Here is a 12,087-nt window from a genome sequence, read left to right as displayed (position 1 = left end):
GGGCAACCAGGCCTTCAGGGGAGGGCAGTTGGGGGCAACCAGGCCTGCAGGGGAGGGTAGTTGGGGGCAACCAGGCCTTCAGAGAGGGCAGTGGGGGGGGGGGGGGGCGACCAAGCCTGCAGGGGAGGATAGTTAGGGGCAACCAGGCCTGCAGGGGAGGATAGTTAGGGGCAACCAGGCCAGCAGGGGAGGGCAGTTGGGGGTGATTGGGCCAGCAGGGGAGCAGTTAGGCATTGATCAGGCTGGCAAGGGAATGGTTAGAGGGTGATCAGGCTGGTAGGCAGAAATGATTAGGGGCAATCAGGCAGGCAGGCAGGCGAGCAGTTGGGAGCCAGCAGTTCTAGATTGTGAGAGGGATATCCCATATTGGAGAGGGTGCAGGCTGGGCTGCGGGACACACACCCCCATGCATGAATTTCGTCCACTGGGCCTCTAGTCTATATATATAAAACCCTAATATGAAAATAGACTGAATGGCAGAACAATTGAACAACTGGTTGGTATGACATGTGCTGACCACTAGGGGGCACACGTAGAACATAGCGGGCATCAGCAGCAGGTGGCAGAGTGCAGACCATGACGTGCGTAGGTCACGCTGGGATGGTGAAGCAGGTGAGCGGGGGTGCCAGACCAAGGCAGGGCACTGGCCACTGTCATCAGGGTGAGCTTCTGATGGTTATTGAAAATTCTTTGCACCCACTGCCAGCGCCCAGCACCGGCCACGATCGCTTGCTGCTGGCAGCAGGTGCAAGAGGTGGCTACTGGCCCCAATTGTCCCTCAGGGCTTCTCCATCTCCCCCTGCTCTTGAGGGCTGACCAGGGCAGTAGCTGCCACTCTCACCCACTGATGGCGCCAGCCCCACTTGCACTCACTGCTGGCGCTGGCCCTAATTGCTCCACACCATCAGCGGGTGCAAGCAGAGCTGGTGTTGGCTGCATGTGGGAGCAGTGGAGGTGGGAGCGAGCGGGGCTGCCAGCAGACAGGGGAAGGGGGCCATGGTGGGAGGGACCAAGACCCGCCCCTGTGCCCAACACAGCCTTGTGGCTCACAGTTCCTTTCAAGGTGTATGTATATGTGCACTGGGCCCCTAGTTTTTAATAATATGAGTTATAAAGAAATAAAATAATCTATCCATATTAATAAACTATAGATTGATTAGAATGAAGCTACAAAATGCTGTAGATTCCTCCATGATGAACACATTAACAACAGTAATGTACAATTCCACAAGTTATTTGGTTGAAGAAGAATGACACAACAATGAGCCAGGTCAATTTACATATTCCTGGATTGTCACTAAAGGCAGTTATTAGAAGAGGAAGGTAATTCTTGGGTTGAAGCCAGGGAGGGACCAAAGACCTCTTCTTTTCAGTGAAAACTTCCTTTTTTCTTTCAATACTATCTTTATTTAAAATGAATATAGGACTGGATCTACTGACATTTTAGGGGAATAAATCAAGGGAAGTATGTTAAACTCAGCTGAAAGTTGTAGCTTGAAGGAGATTCAAATGCAATGTGTCTGTGGGATTCTGGGGAAGGAGTGCAGGGATTAAAGGAGATATGAATAAGACTCCTAGCCCACTCTTATTATTTTTTTTAAGTAGAGGAAGCTATATTTTTGTGACAGTATTGACTTTAATCCATCCATTCACCCACTGCACAACAGGAAAATGAAATGGCTTATGCAGTTAGTGAGTTTAGAAGAAAAGGGAGTTAGTTGCACAGTAATGTGCAATTCCATAAGTGAGTTAGTTACCCACATGGAACATAATTCTGTTCTTCTCCTCAGGTGTACGCTCTGTCCTTAAAAGAAGATGTCTTTACCAGCTTAACCCTGCTAGAAATATAATTCACAAACCTAGGATTCAGTACTAGAGAAACCATTCACTGATATCTGCTTAGTTTTTAAATACATATTGTTTTTGTCATTATTTTTCAATTAATTTAACATTTGAGTGCAGAAGTGTAGTCTATTTCTTTTTCTTTATTCTCACTCAAGAACATTTTTCCCTTGATTTTAGAGAGTGCAAGAGAGAGGGAAAGACAGAGAAATATCGATGTGAGAGAAACACATGGACTGGTTGCCTCCTGAACAGGGCCCTGCCTGGGAAAAGCCTGCAACCAAGGTACTTGCCCTTGACTGGAATAAAACTTGGGACCCTTTGGTCTGCAGGCTGACGCTCTATCCACTGAGCCAAACCAGCTAGGGCAGAAGTATAGTCTATTAATTGAGCCTCTTTTTACCCCAACATGTGGTGTATAGCTGAAACCTATGAGAAATATATAGGGAGTAGAATATTGGTGAGCCAAATGAACATTATAGAGAGATTTTTGTTGAAATTGGGATACATGTGGGGTGCCTGGAGCTTTCCTACATGGGCAGGGCATTTTGAATCTTCTGTCTATAGATGCCTATTTGAGCCATGAAGCTACTTTTCATAACTATATAGGTGGATAGTTGTCACACTTTGGCTTTTACATGTTGACCTGGTTAGGATGTATGAAACCTTAGTTTTTGTTTTTTTCTTTTGCTTTGTTTTATTTTAAGATATATTTTATTGGAGAGGGGAAGGAAGAGGGAGAGAGATATAGAGACATCAATGATGAGAGGGAATAATCGATTAGCTGCCTCCTGAATGCCCCACCCTGGGGATTGAGCCTGCAAACTGGGCATGTGCCATGACCAGGAATCAAACTATGATCTCCTGGTTCATAGGTTGATGCTCAACCACTGAGCCATGCCAGCCAAGCTGAAGCCTTAGGTTATCTTTTGTTGTTGTTGTTGTTGTTTTTTAATATTCTATCTTGCAGGCCACTGCAGCTTGTTGATGCTTTATCCCCAGGTGAGTGCCTATTTCTATGTCACCAACAGTTTCTTAACCCTAAATAAATGGCCACGGGCCTCAGAAATCACAGGAGACCTATGGGATTCAACAGAGGACGAGACATGGCAAATGTTTGAATGTGACTAGGGGTTGACTTAGTCAAGTTTGATGTGCAAGTGTTATCTCAAAAGTGCCAACCACATGAGATTTTGTAAGTTAGTGCCATCTAGTCAGGCCTCAGTAAGGGGTAGGCTTTAGTGAGCTCAAATAGCTTCATGATGGAAAGCACTGGTGCTTATCCATTAATAATTATACAATTATAGCTTTTTCTCTTTTTATAGAGTAAATGGAATCTGCCACATATAAGCCTTTTATATGTTAGGAGGAAATAAGAATATTTGCTGCTTTAAAATTTTAAGGCACCTAAGTACTGAGTATACTATAGAATAATTAAGATTCCTTAGTTTTAAGTGGCTAATCCCATGCCTTACTGAGCATTTATAGTTTGGTTGTGCCATAAATCCATTCTCCATTTAAGCCAACAGGGATTTTTGAGCATATAACTTACCCACAATTTCAAAAGTCAGAAAAATTTCAACTAAAACTTGAATATATTCACCTAAGAAAAAAGGCCACATTAATTTATGAAATTAATACTCTAAAGGAAAAGAACAAAGAGGAAATACATGACTGGAGAATCAGAAAGTATCTTAATGTGTGGAGTTCAGATCTGAATTCAAAGCTGGTTGAGATTTCTCAACTCAAGAAGTTGAAAGTGGATTGTCATTAGCGAATATTTTGTTCAGCTCCCCTGAGACGAAATTTAGACAAAATTTACTAGTATAGGTCAGTAAGAAAAAGGCGAGTGAAATAGAGAATCATTTTGCAAATGTTACTAACCTTACCTGTATCATGGAAGGAAAAGGGCAAAATTAAGAAACATTAAACTGCTATTCAGTGAAAACTTTCTGAAATGCATGAATGAACAGTAGGAAGAAATAAAATATAACAGACATACTACAGTGCTGCCAAAAAAGAAGTAACTAATAAAAATGCAGCTTTATGGTTGTCATAAAATGAGGAGGCATTTTATATATTGCTATTATATGATGAGTATACAAAATAAAGGTGCACAATAGTGTGGATAGTAGAAGGATTTAGTAATTGCTCATATAGGTAAGAAATATCTTTGGGAGAGTGCATAAGAAATCGATAACCTGGGGAAGGAAAGTGAATGCCTGAAGGAAAAGAGAATGAGTCTTTTCACTATGTGTACTTTCATACCCTTTTGTTTGTATATGACTGTGTATTAAAAATAAATAAATACCCTAAGGAAAATATGAAAAAAACTCTTAGAAATAATAAACTTAGCAAGTTTGCAAGGTTCAAAATCAACACTCAAAAACCAGTTGCATTTTTATACAGTAACAACAAATAATTCAAGAAAATTAAGACAAAATTTCATTTCCAATAATATCAAGAAAAATAAATGTTTAGTGTTTCCTTTGTGGAAGGGAGGATGCCTTTGTACCCCAAGGCAAGATATGTTGCTGTAAAAGAATGGTGCTTGCAGGAGGACAGTGTTGAGGAAATATAATTGAAAACAAAATCTTCTCCATATTCAGCAAACCTCTCCAGAGAGGTAGAAGTAAAAGAAAATGATTCCATATTGAATAAACATTAAACCAGAATGTGGTGGACATCACAGGCAATCTGCTTAGAAATTGCACAATCTTCTGTGATTGGCGGTAGTTTTTCTATCTGAGGAACTTAGGCTTCTACCTTCCCACAGAAACTTGAGAAAGTCAATCCAAGGTCATAAAGCTGGCCAGAGACTTATTTATATACAGGGTGAGGCAAAAGTAGGCGGACAGTTGTTTGTATGGAAAGTAATACAATGATTAATACATGATAATACAAGAATAAACTCTTTTGTGCACTCACAACTGTCGACCTACCTTTGCCACATCCTGTATTTTAAAGTTTTGCATACATTTCATAGATACAGAGAAAGAACTCACAATTACACTTGTTCTAAAGTAAATTCTAAAAATAAGAAAGAGGGAAGTCTGTCCTTTATTTTCTCTTATTTTCAACAGGTTGAAAGACCTCTTATTTTTAATTTGTATTTGCCCTTACAACAGGCTTCAGAATCTCAGGCTACCCTACTAATCCACTGCATCGCAAAAATTAGTAGGGTAGCCCCACACTGTTTGTGGAGAGCACCAAAAGTTTCTTGATTTTGATAGATAAGGTGCTGGACTCACAGCTATTAAAATCTGAAGGCAGGAAGGTGGAGAGAGCAATCTTCACTCACAATCCAAAAATACAGAGCAGCTTTCTCCTCCACGTGGGGAAACAGGATGGCAGCGACAGTGATGGTCAAGGCGGCTGCTCATGACATGCAGAGGCTGCTAGTGCTGTTCTAGGTTGAGGGCAGGCAGCTACTGGGCTCCCTGTTGGATGTAGGAAAGGGCAGCTCATGTGCAAAGTGCTGCTGGCCCAGGGGGATCTCCTACCACTGGATTTCTATGTCTGAGAGGCTGAGATTATCTCCTCACTGGGGAGGATGCTGGGAGTGGAGACAGAGAAGGTTCTCAACATCATTTATCAGCCACAGGCTATCTTCACGATCCATGCTGTGACCGGCTGCACCAGCTCCTTGGAGGGTTACAGTGAGGCAGTCATTTCTGTGGCCTTCATCCCCAGGGCACTTGGTGGCAATAGCAGGTAGGTCAGGGGCCTAAGCTGGGAGCCCCTCAGTACATACTCTGAGTGCCACTATGGGGCCAGCAGCTCCAAGGATGGCAGTGTGCGGATCTGGGACACAACCTCAGGCCACTGTGAGCGCATCTTCACGGGCACACCCAGTCACCTGTCTTTGATGGGGAGGAGGTGGGCTTCTCTACTCTACCTCACAGGATTGTAACATTAAAGTCTGGAGGGCCCATGATAGTGCTATGCTGGACTCTTCAAGGCCATGGCCATTGGGTGAATACCATGCCCTTCAGCACTGACTATACCCTGTGCACAGGGGCCTTTGAGCCAGCTAAGGCCTCGGTTAATGCCTCAAAGGGTCCTTACAGGAGTAAAAGGAGAGGGCTCTGAGCCGATTGTGTGGGACCAGTGCCCTAAGAGGGTGGTGTCTGTCTCAGAAAACTTCACCTTATTCCTTGGTCCCCTGCAGAGAACAAGAAGCCCCTTGCACGGATGACTGGACACCAGGCCCTCATCAACCAGGTGCTCTTCTCCCCTGACTCCTGCATGGTCTCCAGCACCTCCTTTGACAAGTCCACCAAGCTGGTGGATGGCAGAATAGGTGGGATGGCTTCCCTGTGTGGTCACGTGGCTTCCGTGTACCAGATAGCATGGTCAGCTGACAGCCAGCTCCCAGTCATTGGCAGCAGTGACAGCACATTGAAGGCTTGGGACATGAGGCCCAGAAGCTGGACACAGACTTGCCAGGCCACAGAGATGAGGTGTATGCTATCAACTGGAGTCCAGATAGCCAAAGCTGGCAAGTGGTGAGGACAAATGCCTTGGGTATGGAGGACATGAGAAATCTCACAGCTCTCTCTGACCCCCACCTGGACTCGGCCTGTGCCAGGTGCCTGCCTTGACAGAGAACAAAGGCCAGGGTGGTGACCCAGAGAACAAGTGTGGCCTCCTGTCCTTGCACAGACTGCAGTAGGGTCCCTCCCCAGAGCAGGAGATCAGAGGTCACAGGAAGTCTCCATGAAGCTCAGTCCTTGGCCATCACTCTGCACCTTCCTGGTACCATAAGGGGTGGCAGGAGGCCAGGCAATGACTAGACCCCTGCTGCTGACCCTGCCATCTTTCCCAGATGTCAGCTCTATTCAAGGTCAGACTTCAGATTCTGTGACCAAATAACTTGTATTTTAGAAAAACAGTACAAAATACAGGGTAATAGTGGTATAGGTATGTTTTTGTATTGATGTCATCTTGAAATACTAAATGCTAGGAAAAGTAGATATTAGGCAGGTTCACTACCTAAACAAGCATGAAGAGGAACCTCCAAAGAGGTCAAACAGAGGAGGCAACACTCAAGGAATGGTGCAACTTGGAGATGAGATATTGGAGTCCTCCAAAGAACTATTATTGTTCCCTCTTTTAAATGCTTGCATTTAGATGCCTCTCATAAAAGAGAAAATTCAAATGCAAGATAAAATTATTAACAACACAGAATAAAGAGCCTTTCCTTATGGAATTTTTATCCTTCCCGCTTTTATCCTTAAAGTTGCGTTGCAGAAGCCAGGGAAGAAGGAGGTAAAACAAAGAGGGTAAAAATAATCAACTCTCTTCTTTCCACTGTTCTATCCCCTGCCAGGGAAAGAAGAGAAACATTGAATTAGAAGTGAGATTAAAGACTGATTTAGATTGCATGAAATATTTTAATGCCCAAAAGTGCCTGGAAAGCTATAGAATTTTGCCAAAATGTTGGCAAAGTAAGTTATCAATGTTGCCAGGAAAAATTCCAACAAAATGTTTGAGGGGAGGGAAGTGTTGGTATGTGTTCCAACAATACCAAACTAAGTTCATCCCATTGATTAAACCATGGCCTGTGCTAAATATTTATATCCAAAATACATGCACATATTTTTGCAATGGAGAAGATGCCAGTATAAACTCTTTCTGCTATTTCTTTTGTTTCTTGGGCTACATAATCTGTGTTTTCTTTGTTTTGTTTTGTGTACATGAATATAGTTTGCCATTTAAGCATACAGACTTCTTTGAGTTCCTTCTTAACTTATTTGTACAACATCAATTACATAATGTAATCACTTTAGACAGTACTTCCTTCCACCTTCCCTCTCCCATTTTACCTCAATGTTTTCATTATTATACTAGAGGCCCGGTGCACAAAAATTTGTGCACTCAGGGGGGAGGGGGATCCCTCATCCTGGCCTGTGTCCTCTTGCAGTCTGGGACCCCTCGGGAGATAACGACCTGCTAGCTTAGGCCTGCTCCCCGGTGGCAGAGGGCAGGCCCAATGCCTAGGTGCAGCGCCTGGTCGGGCTCAGAGCAGGGTTGATTGGGGACTTGGGATGCTGCCCCCTGTCATGCACAGAGCAGGGTGGATCTGGAGGTTGCGATGCCACCCTCAGTCACGCTCAGGGTAGGGCCAATTGGGGGGTTGGGGCACCGCCCCAGTCACACTCAAGACAGGGTTGATGGGGAGGTTGCGGTGCCACCCCCTGTCACTCACAGAGCAGGGCCAATCAGGGGGTTGGGGTGCTGCCCCCTGTCACCCATAGAGCAGGACCCATCAGGGGGTTTGGGGCTCCGTACCCTGTCACACACAGAGCAGGGTTGATCAGGGGTTGGGGCACTGCCCCCTGTCATGCACAGAGCAAGGCCCATCAGGGGGGTTGGGGCTCCGTACCCTGTCACGCACAGAGCAGGGTCGATCAGGGGTTGGGGTGCTGCCCCCTATCATGCACAGAGCAAGACCCATCGGGGGGGGTTGGGGCTTCGTACCCTGTCACACACAGAGCAGGGTCAATCAGGGGTTGGGGCGCTCCCCCCTGTCACTCACAGAGTAGGGCCTATAGGGGAGTTGGGGCACCGCACCCTGTCACACACAGAGCAGGGCCAATCAGGGGGTTGGGGCGCTGCACCCTGTCACACTCAGGGCAGGGCCGATGGGGAGCTTATGGCTCTATCCCGTCACACACAAAGAAGGGCCCGTGGGGGGTGGTTGGGGCGCTGCACCGTCACACACAGAGCAGGGCCGATCAGGGGGTTGGGGCACTGCAGCCTGTCACACACAGAGCCGCAGGGCGATCAGGGGGTTGGGGAGCTCCCCCCTATCAGGCACAGAGCAAGGCTGACCAGGGGTTTGGGGCGCCTTCCCCTGTCACGGAAAAGAGCAGGGCAGATAGAGAGGTTGTGGCCCCGCCCCCTGTCACACACAGTGCCACAGGGCGATCAGGGGTTTTGGGTGCTGCCCCCTGTCACGCTGATCCTGGTGCTGGGAGGCCTCGCGGCTCCACTGATCCCGGTCCTGGGAGGCATATTACCTTTTTACTATATAGGATAGAGGCCTGGTGCACAGGTGGGAGCCGGCTGGTTTGCCCTGAAGGGTGTCCTGGATCAGGGTGGGGGTCCCCACTGGGGTGCCTGGCCAGCCTAGATGAGGGGATGATGGCTGTTTGCAGCTGGTCACATACCCTTCAGGGTGGGGGTCCCCACTGGGGTGCCTGGCCAGTCTGGGTGAGGGGCTGAGGGCTCTTTTCAGGCTGGTGGGTGACTGAAGCTCCCAACTTCTCCATTTTTTCTTTTTTTCTCTTTTTATTCTGGGCCAGCTTTAGCTCTGAGGCTTGGCTCCAGCTCTTAGGCCTCCACTGCTGAAAGCAGGTATCTGGTTTGTTTGGGTTCTATAATTGAAACACTATTTCAACTCCAGCTCTGAGATCCCGGCTGGCTGAAAGCAGGTTTCTGGGGTTTTGTTTAGCTTCTATATTTATAACAATGTTTCAAACTGCAAGCTCAGAGGTCGGCAGCGGCAGGCGGGGAACGTTGGAGTCTTCCGTCACTGAAGCAAGCAAGCCTCATGTTCGCTTCAAGCTGCCTGGCTGCTGGCCGCCATCTTGGCTGGCAGTTAATTTGCATATCGCCCTGATTAGCCAATGGGAAGGGTAGTGGATGTACGCTAATTACCATGTTTCTCTTTTATTAGATAGGATAGTAAGATAATATTATATTGTATTTCATAATTTATAACATTTTTGTTTCCTTGTGGTAATTTTCCACATTTAAATAAATTCAGTCATTGATAGCAGCTATTCCATGACATGGTTCTATATTTCTAAATTCTTTATTTCACTGAATCTATTTGTGAGCAGTATTCAAGTCATACCTTCGTGGGCAGTATTCACATCATACCTTTCCAGAGAGTCTATAGGTGCTGTGTTTCCTGAGCTCTTGTGTAAAGTTATTTCTTCTGCATCTACGCATGAATGACAGCTTGTGTTTAACGTCTGATTCATCCTTAGAATCACTTAGAACTCAGCAGCCATTACATTACTATAAATTGGAATTGACTATTGCTACTAAGATATATGAGCCAACTTGATTGTTTCCTCCTCATTAGTTAGCTTAGTGTTTTTCGGAAAGCTTGGTAAATTTTTATTTCACATTTAAAATTCAATATTTGCCCCTGACTAATGCCTAGGTCCCAAGTGCCCAACAGATAGGAGTACGTTTCCCTCACAGCAGTGGCAACAGGAGTCCTGTGGGGCCTCTAGGATAGGACTGTGTCAGGATGTGGCAGGAGAAGAAAAAGAGAGAGCTACTCTGGCTATTGTGATAGCCTTCACATTGTTGCTGCTCATTCTGGCACTTCTACCCACCGAGTCAAAGAACCCAGCAATCTGTGCATCAGCTGCAACAGCTGCTGTCACAATAGCCCAAATAGCCTCAAAGCCATAGACTGCACCCAGCATGACAGTGCCCTGATGTCCACAGCCAGTCTCTTCCCAGTATTGCTCAGTACTCTTCTACCTCAGCTCTACTGTTAAAAGACTTAAGCCAAAAAATATCTCCACTTTTCTATCTCATCTTCTAAAACCCAATTCAAATGCTATGTAGAAGTACAGTGTCACAAGGGGAAAAATAGATTTTTATCAAACCTACTAGTTTCATTCCTTATATTATGAGCACAGAAAATGTTAAAATTCCCACATTTGACTGATTTTAAGAGCATATGAAAGATTTGTCTAGATAGCATGTCAATATTTATTCTTCTGGAGTTTCATGTACAGGAGTAAAGAAACATCCAAATAAAATATGTGAGTTTAATAAATTTGACTTAAGAAATAGGTAGATGTAGAACTCTATCTTGAAATTAATATTTCACCTTGATCAACAAAAAAAGGATGAAGTATAGAATGGAAATTGAGTGTGGGAGGTTGTTTGTTTCTTGTTCATTAAATCTATAAAGTTATAGAACAATTATTTTAAATTTTAATATAAAACACTTATTTGATTCTCTTTTATACATTGGAAGGAATCTTCAGGTATTACTGTAAATCTTCTCTATTGAGCAGTAATAATTTAATGCTAGTATACTATAAAAAGGGTTTTATATAACATTCTTACTATACCATTTCCTCTGATATTTAAATTTGACTCTTTATTTGACCTTCTTTGTAGTAATTGACACGTGCAAGGTCAGGGATGGATAGTAGACTATTCCAAATTCAAATATAATGAGTAAATCCTGCTTATACACTTGTAAAGTCAAAGGGTAGACATTTTTGACATCTCCCATCACACACTGATCTCACTAAATCTTAAAATGCTTTTTATTTCGTCATCTGTTCAATAATTTTTCAAATAAAAGGGATCTGTTTTGAAGTCATATTTGACAAATCTTGAATTTAAAAGACAAGCACTTAAAGGAGCCCAGAATAATGTAAATTACATGTTTGGGAAGGAGAGATAAGAAGATCAAATACATTAAAATGATACAGAAAAAAAAAGTTTTTTAAATTTCCTTTTAAATTCACAAATCACTAAAGCCACATTTAGAACACTTTCTGTACCAGTCAATAGTTTCAGTTAGAATTTGATCTTAAGGCTAAAGTGGGCTTAATCTGGAAAGTAAATCTTTTACAACTTCCTCAATGAACAGAAACATTTTTAGATATATACAGTTCATAACATTGTTGGTTTAATCAGGGGTGGGGAACATGCAGCCTGCAGGCCTTATAAGGCCTGCAAAATCATTTTGGCTGGCCCTGCCAAAGTATTAGGGGTGAGTTAAATAAATGTTTGATCAAATATACCAGGCTAATTTTTAAGTTAACAATTTTGAATGGCCTGTTAATGATGTTATAAAATTCCAAATGGCTCTTGGCAGAAAAAAAGGTTTGCCACTCCTGGAATGGTCACATGCTGAGTAAAAATTCTAGCATTCAAATATGGCCATAGTAGTCTTAATAACCTAAGTCAAATTTTTGCCATCTTTAGAAACCTTAATAGGGACAACCAAATCCAACAGATCTCAAGATGCTACATATGTAAATGAATGCTCCCTTTTGCTTCACCTCTGAGTACTGTACCTTTGTTTTGAACTATATTACATATTTGTATATTTATATTTTGATTTATAGTAGCTTCTCATGCTATAGAGCTATAGAACTAATTTGTATTAAGAAAAACTAAAAAAAAAAAAAAAAAAAAAAAAAAAGGACAGACAGCCAACAATAGTAATACACCCAAACAAGATGTATCTCT

The 12,087-nt window shown here is 43.7% G+C and overlaps 1 pseudogene across 1 annotated transcript; it reads left to right on the top strand.

The window, feature by feature from the left end:
- The first annotated feature begins 576 nt into the window (after positions 1 to 576).
- Positions 577 to 6,406, top strand: LOC308528024 (notchless protein homolog 1-like; annotated as a pseudogene). Its single transcript has 2 exons — positions 577 to 612; positions 5,561 to 6,406. The product of its transcript is annotated as a notchless protein homolog 1-like (transcript).
- Positions 6,407 to 12,087: the final 5,681 nt, after the last annotated feature.

This window comes from Myotis nattereri, assembly GCF_964212035.1.
Source record: "Myotis nattereri genome assembly, chromosome: 1".
Taxonomy (NCBI): domain Eukaryota; kingdom Metazoa; phylum Chordata; class Mammalia; order Chiroptera; family Vespertilionidae; genus Myotis; species Myotis nattereri.
This window is presented reverse-complemented; position numbering and strand designations above follow the sequence as displayed.